The sequence below is a fragment of the Carlito syrichta genome, unplaced genomic scaffold (genome assembly GCF_000164805.1).
Source record: "Carlito syrichta isolate Samal-C Ts95f unplaced genomic scaffold, Tarsius_syrichta-2.0.1 Scaffold314806, whole genome shotgun sequence".
Classification (NCBI taxonomy): domain Eukaryota; kingdom Metazoa; phylum Chordata; class Mammalia; order Primates; family Tarsiidae; genus Carlito; species Carlito syrichta.
The window spans coordinates 795014-801268 of NW_007258902.1; positions in this window are offsets into that span (position 1 = coordinate 795014).

Genomic DNA, 6255 nt, shown 5'->3' on the forward strand with positions numbered 1-6255 from the left:
CCGCAGCCTCGACCCGCTGGGCTCCGGCGATCCTTCCGCCTCAGCCTTCCAAGTAGCTGGAATTACAGGCACGCACTACCACGCCCAGCTAATTTTTTGATTTATTGTAGAGATGAGGTCTCACCAAGTTGCCCAGGTGGGTCTCGAACCCACGGGCTCAGGCAATTCACTCACCTCAGCCTCCCAAAGGCGTGGGACTACAGGCTGAGCCACTGAGCCCAGCTTCATGATGAGTTTAACAAATAATGTGTAAGACCTCTACACTGAAAAATTCAAGAAGGCCTAAATAAATGAAGAGAGAGATTATGAGAGTTGATCATTCTCCAAATTGAGAATGTTGTGGGGAAATGGCATTGCTGTACACTCGTGGTTATATCTTTGAGATAAGTGAATAATGTTTAAAGTATGATGTAATGATATGATAATAATAGCTACCACTTTTTAGTGCTGGATGTGACCAACACATTAAATGTATAAAAGGGCAGCTCTTCTTGGCTCTTCTCTGCTCAAAAACTCCTTCTTGTTCATGGGATCAGGGCCTTTTCTAGCATTTACAAGTCCTTCGCTATTGGCTTCCTGACTTTCTTTTCATAATCCCTGCCCACATTTCCCTCCACATCTACCCTATACTCTAGTTACACTGGATTCCTTGCCATTTCCCAATTTAAGATTTTGACCTTTATGACTTGGCTCATGATATTCCCTGTCTTTTTTTTTTTCGAGTTGGAGTCTCACTCTGTCGCCCAGACTGGAGTGCAGTGGCCGCTCCCGGCCACCGCAGCCTCGACCTGCTGGGCTCCGGCGATCCTTCAGCCTCAACCTTCCAAGTAGCCGGAACTACAGGCGTGCGTTACCACACCCTGCTGATTTTTTGATTTATTGTAGAGACGAGGTCTCGCTGCCCAGGCGGGTCTCGAACCCGCGGGCTCAGGCAATCCACTCACCTCAGCCTCCCAAAGGCGCAGGATTACAGGCTGAGCCACGGAACCCAGCTTATTCCCTGTCTTTAGTCAACTCTTTTCCCTGTTCCACCAGCCATCCTTAGCTGTGACCTGGTCCCCAGTGCCTTACAATACTTAGTGTGGGGGCTTTTAACATAATTCCAGTGTGATAAGTAGTTGCTGAATGAACAAGAGAAGAAAAATGGTTTATTGATGCCAATCCTAGAGGAGAGGCTAAGTGGATGCATTAGATTCTGATTCAAGACAAATGTGGATAAAATATATGCTTAAACAGTGCAGGTAAATCTTAGTTAGCAGGCCTCTTTGTAAACAGCTTGTCATATGAGTCATAGCTATAATCATTGCAATTCTGGAGATTCAGAGATATTTAGAATTGTTGGGCATTTTTGTTTTTTCAATTGCTTACTTATAGAGTCACAAAAATGTTTAGTATATAGTTGGTCAGTGAAGCTTTTAATTGATTTACTGATGGAAGTATCCTTTATTATAGCCAAATTTGAAATCATCTAGACAAAGAACCTCAAATCTATTGTTTTAAATTGGTCTAATTGATACAAGGTGTTGAAACTGCCCTCACAGATAAAAACTGTGGGAAAAAAATTGTTGAGGAGACCCGAACCCTGCAAAGCTGCAACTCTGGGTAAAAATTAACAAAGCTGTTGTTTCTAAGTTTGCTTTCACTTCAAATATAGAACCATTGATTATCTTCACGTCCTAGCCCCTGGGAAGGAGAAATCTGCCTGCAAAGTTGATAAACATGTTTTCTCTTAAACAATGACCTAAGGTGACACAAATCTCCTTGTTGGTATCCTGAAATTTGATCAGCAGAAGGGTATGAGCAGCTCTAATCTCCAGGGATCCCACTTCCTGCATATTTTCCTCTTAAACTGCCTCTATCATGGCTTACTGTTCAGGGGTCAGTAGCACATGGTCTTGGAACTTGCTTTACACATAGCATCTATTGTAAAAACCTAAGAATGGTGCTTGAGATGTTTTTCGGATTGCACTGTGATGGACCCTAGACTTCACCTGGACGCAGGACACATACCAAGAAGCTGGCTCTGCAGGTCCTGTGACCTCCTCCCAAAAACTACCTCTACATATGAAGACAATTTTGACACCCCCGCCATGACTTTATGCCTAACCAATCAGCAGCACCCATTTCCCTGACTGCCAAATTATTCCTTAAGAAACCCTCACCTAAAATTCTCAGAAGTACAGATTTGAGAAATATCCCCTTTTCACTTGCTTGGCTGCTTTGTGTTTATTAAACCCTTTCTCTATGCAGTGACTGCTGTCCATGTATTGGTTTTTCTGTGCAGTGGGCATAAGAACCTAATCATGCTGTAACAGTGTCATATTATTCAGGGCTGGTTCCATGAAAGAATGACCAGTGAGGCTACCTAAGGCTTCCAGACTTAACAAAATCCCATGCTTGGTTCAATGCTCTACTGTTTTGGTCTTGAGGTTCTCCTTATTTTTGCACAAGGGGTTCTGCATTTTTATTTTATATCAGGCCTGGAAATTATGTAACTAGTCCTACATATATCCCCTCATGCTCCATCATTCCCTCCCTCCATGCACCTCTCCTGGCATAAGACAATTCCACTGGCCGTAGACAGCTAGAAAGCATTACCTATGGAATATTGAAAGTTGAATCTTTTTTGTTTTTGGTTTTTGTTTTGTTTTGTTTTGAGTTGGAGTCTCACTCTGTCGCCCAGACTGGAGTGCAGTGGCCGCTCCCGGTCACCGCAGCCTCGCCTGCTGGACTCGGGCGATCCTTCAGCCTCAGCCTTCAGAGTAGCCAGAATTACAGGCGCGCGCTACCACGCCCGGCTAATTTTTTGATTTTACTGTAGAGATGAGGTCTCGCCTGCCCAGGCGGGTCTCGAACCCGCGGGCTCAGGCAGTCCACTCACCTCAGCCTCCCAAAGGCGCGGGATTACAGGCTGAGCCACCGAGCCCGGCGGTTGAATCTTTTCATCCCTCCAACTTTTGTGTTCCTTCTCGATCTTCCCATCCCTAGTAGGACAGTCTGGAGACTTTAAGATTGTTCAATTCCCCCAATTTACATATGAGAAATCCAAGATCCAGAGAGGCAAAGTTCTGTAACTACTACTTAATTTAAGTATCCTTTTCCAGGCATCATATCATTCTATTATACCAAATAAAAATTATAATAAGCAGCATTGAAAAAGGTTGATATCAGGAAAGTTAATGAACAGTCGGTTGATATTGGAGGATACAGAATCTGGACCAGTTTCTTGTTTTGTTTTGTTTTCAGTTTTTACAGTTTGTTTGGTTTTGTTTTTTTTTTTTGAGTTAGAGTCTGACTCTGTCGCCCAGACTGGAGTGCAGTGGCCGCTCCCGGCCACCGCAGCCTCGACCTGCTGGGCTCCGGCAATCCTTCCACCTCAGCCTTCCAAGTAGCTGCAACTACAGGCGTGCGCTACGATTCCTGGCTAATTTTTGATTTGTTGTGGAGATGAAGTCTCACCAAGTTGCCCAGGTGGGTCTTAAACCCACGGGCTCAGGCAATCCACTCACCCTCGGCCTCCCAAAGTGCTGGGATTACAGGCTGAGCCACTGAGCCCGGCCTACGGTTTTATTTAAACACAAATAAAACGTGTGCATGAGCTGTCTGTTCATTTTCTTCACTGTACAGGCTGGCATTAGGATTGGTGACTCTGATGACCAGCTGGGCTGGTCTTTCTGCAACGGCTTTGTGGTTCTTGGAGGAAACACTGTGAGTAATCTCAGCACAAGATTTGTTGCACATCAGCAGCACTTCCAGCTCCTTGACATCGTGGAACAGGAACTTCCGGAAGCCACTGGGCAGCATGTGCTTTGTTTTCTTGTTACTCCTGTAACCGATGTTGGGCATCAAGATCTGGTCCTTGAATCTTTTATGCACCTTGTTGGCAGTACCTCAGGGTTTCTGCCAGTTATGCTTAATCTTGACATATGGGTCTGACTGGTGCCAGCTGAACTTCTTTGTTCTTTTTCTGATGATCTTGGGCTTCACCGGGGATCTGAGGGCAGCCATGATGCTGTGTAGGAGATGGCTGCCACCTCGGTAGGCAGCACTGAAGAAGCAAGGAGAAAGTGGCGTGCCTGGACCAGTTTCTATCTCAGACGGAGTCTGGTTCTAATCCTAGGCAGAGTTCCACATTCCTCAACTCTCTTACCTATAATATTCCCACCTTTATTTTTGTTTCACCTTTACAGACCCTGAAGAATTAAAAGGATCTTTGAGGTTATATCCCTAACCCAGGAGTCATTTAAACAATTGCTTTTAAGTCCCTGGGAGTCTAACTTTTTGAGTGGAGGCCTGTTTCATTTTTGGTACACCTTAGTTATTAGAAAGTGTATTTTCTTTATAAAGAAACATAATTGGACTCTCTGAAAATTCCAACCATGGAATTAAAGGTCCTACCGGTGACAAACACCAACTCTCTCCACATAAAAGTTTTTTTAAATAATTGCAAATAGCTTTATATCCACTACCCCTTCCCCTAGGCAGTTTTTGTTTTTGTTTTTTCTAGGTGAACACCCAAATGTCTGCAATGTTTCATAGTGGTGCAGTTTCTAAACACCTTTCTATTCTCATTTCTTCTCTCTGGTGATCCTCACAGTCATTAAAATATTTTTAGCTTATAAAAAAGAAAGCGGACACAGCAAAAATATCATGGCATTTAAAAAAATGTTGCTAATTAAAAAGTCAGAAATATAATGTTGTAGCTAAGATTATATGGAAAAGGTAGGTAAATAAGCCAAGGTTTTTGGTTATAAGTGACAAAGCCCACTTGGGACTTGCTTTAGCAAATAAGAGGAGATCTTCAACAGGGAGCAAAAGCCCTCTTCTCCTTCAATCCTAGTTGGAGGAAAAGCAGGAAGGGGCTCTGATAGGTCAAATCAGGTCATTGCCTGTCCCTGGTCCAGGAAGTCATAGTCAGATAAGAAAAGGGAAGGGTCTCTAGGCTCTCACAGATGGAGGAGGGAAGCAAAGCATTACCAGGAAGGTGGTGAGCACCCCTCCCAGGAGGAAAGCATGCTAGCCCAACAAAAATAAAGGTGCCCTACAGTGAGTGATCCAATAATTCAAGGAAAGGCACTAAGGATTATTATTCAGGGAAAGGAAGGTAGAGAGTACTACAATAGTCTAAGAATAGTATTGATAGGACAACAACAATGCTAGAAAAAAAGATTTTAATTGGTTGGTGAGTAACATATATAGCTTTTTTCTTTTTCTTTTTTTTTGAGTTGGAGTTCTCACCCTGTTCCCCAGGCTGGAGTGCAATGGCATGCTCCTAGCCACCACAGCTTCAACCTGCTGGGCTCTGGCGATCCTTCTGCGTCAGCCTTCCAAGTAGCTAGAACTACAGGAGTGCGCTGCCACGCCTGGCTAGTTTCTGATTTATTGTAGAGACAAGGTCTCGCCAAGTTGCCCGGACAGGTCTCGAACCCGCGGGCTCAGGCAATACTCTCGCCTCTGCCTCCCAAAGTGCTGGGATTACAGGCTGAGCCACTGAGCCTGGCCATTTTTTGATTTATTGTAGAGATGAGGTCTCACCAAGTTGCCCAGGCTAGTCTCGAACCCATGGGCTCAGGCAATCCTCTCACCTCGGCCTCCCGAAATGCTGGGATTATAGGCATGAGCCACAGTGCCCGGCCCATATATAGCTTTTTTCAAGGGAGATTACTAACAAGGAAACAAACTGTTGATGTGTTGATTTTTTAAATTGATCTCTACTAAGAATGAAATGTAATATTTTGCAGTGGACAATAATCATAATTATTTAAATATATTCTATAATATGTTCTAAAACCTGTGCTAAGAGCTTGTATGAAAAGGTGCTTTGGGAAGTAAAACTGAAATAACTTATGACTACATGAGAGTGGAAAAGAGCCAGCTCTTGTGGCAGGAGCACATGACTGAAAGGTTTTCCTGCCCTCCTTGCTGTCATTCTACTGTCCTGAGCAGTGGGCAGACACACAGGCTGCATTTCTCATTCACTGTTTTCTTGAGCACTGGGAAAACACGGAGGAGGACATTTCATTTGCCCAATTAAAGATGGAATTTCGGCCTGTAATCTCAGCACTTTGGGAGGCCGAGGCGAGAGGATTGACTGAGCTCGGGAATTTGAGACCAGCCTGGACAGTTTGGTGAGACCTCGTCTCTACAATAAATCACAAAAGTTAGCCGGGCGTGGTGGCACACGCCTGTAGTTCCAGCTACTTGGAAGGCTGAGGCGGAAGGATCGCCTGAGCCCAGCAGTTTGAGGTTGTGGTG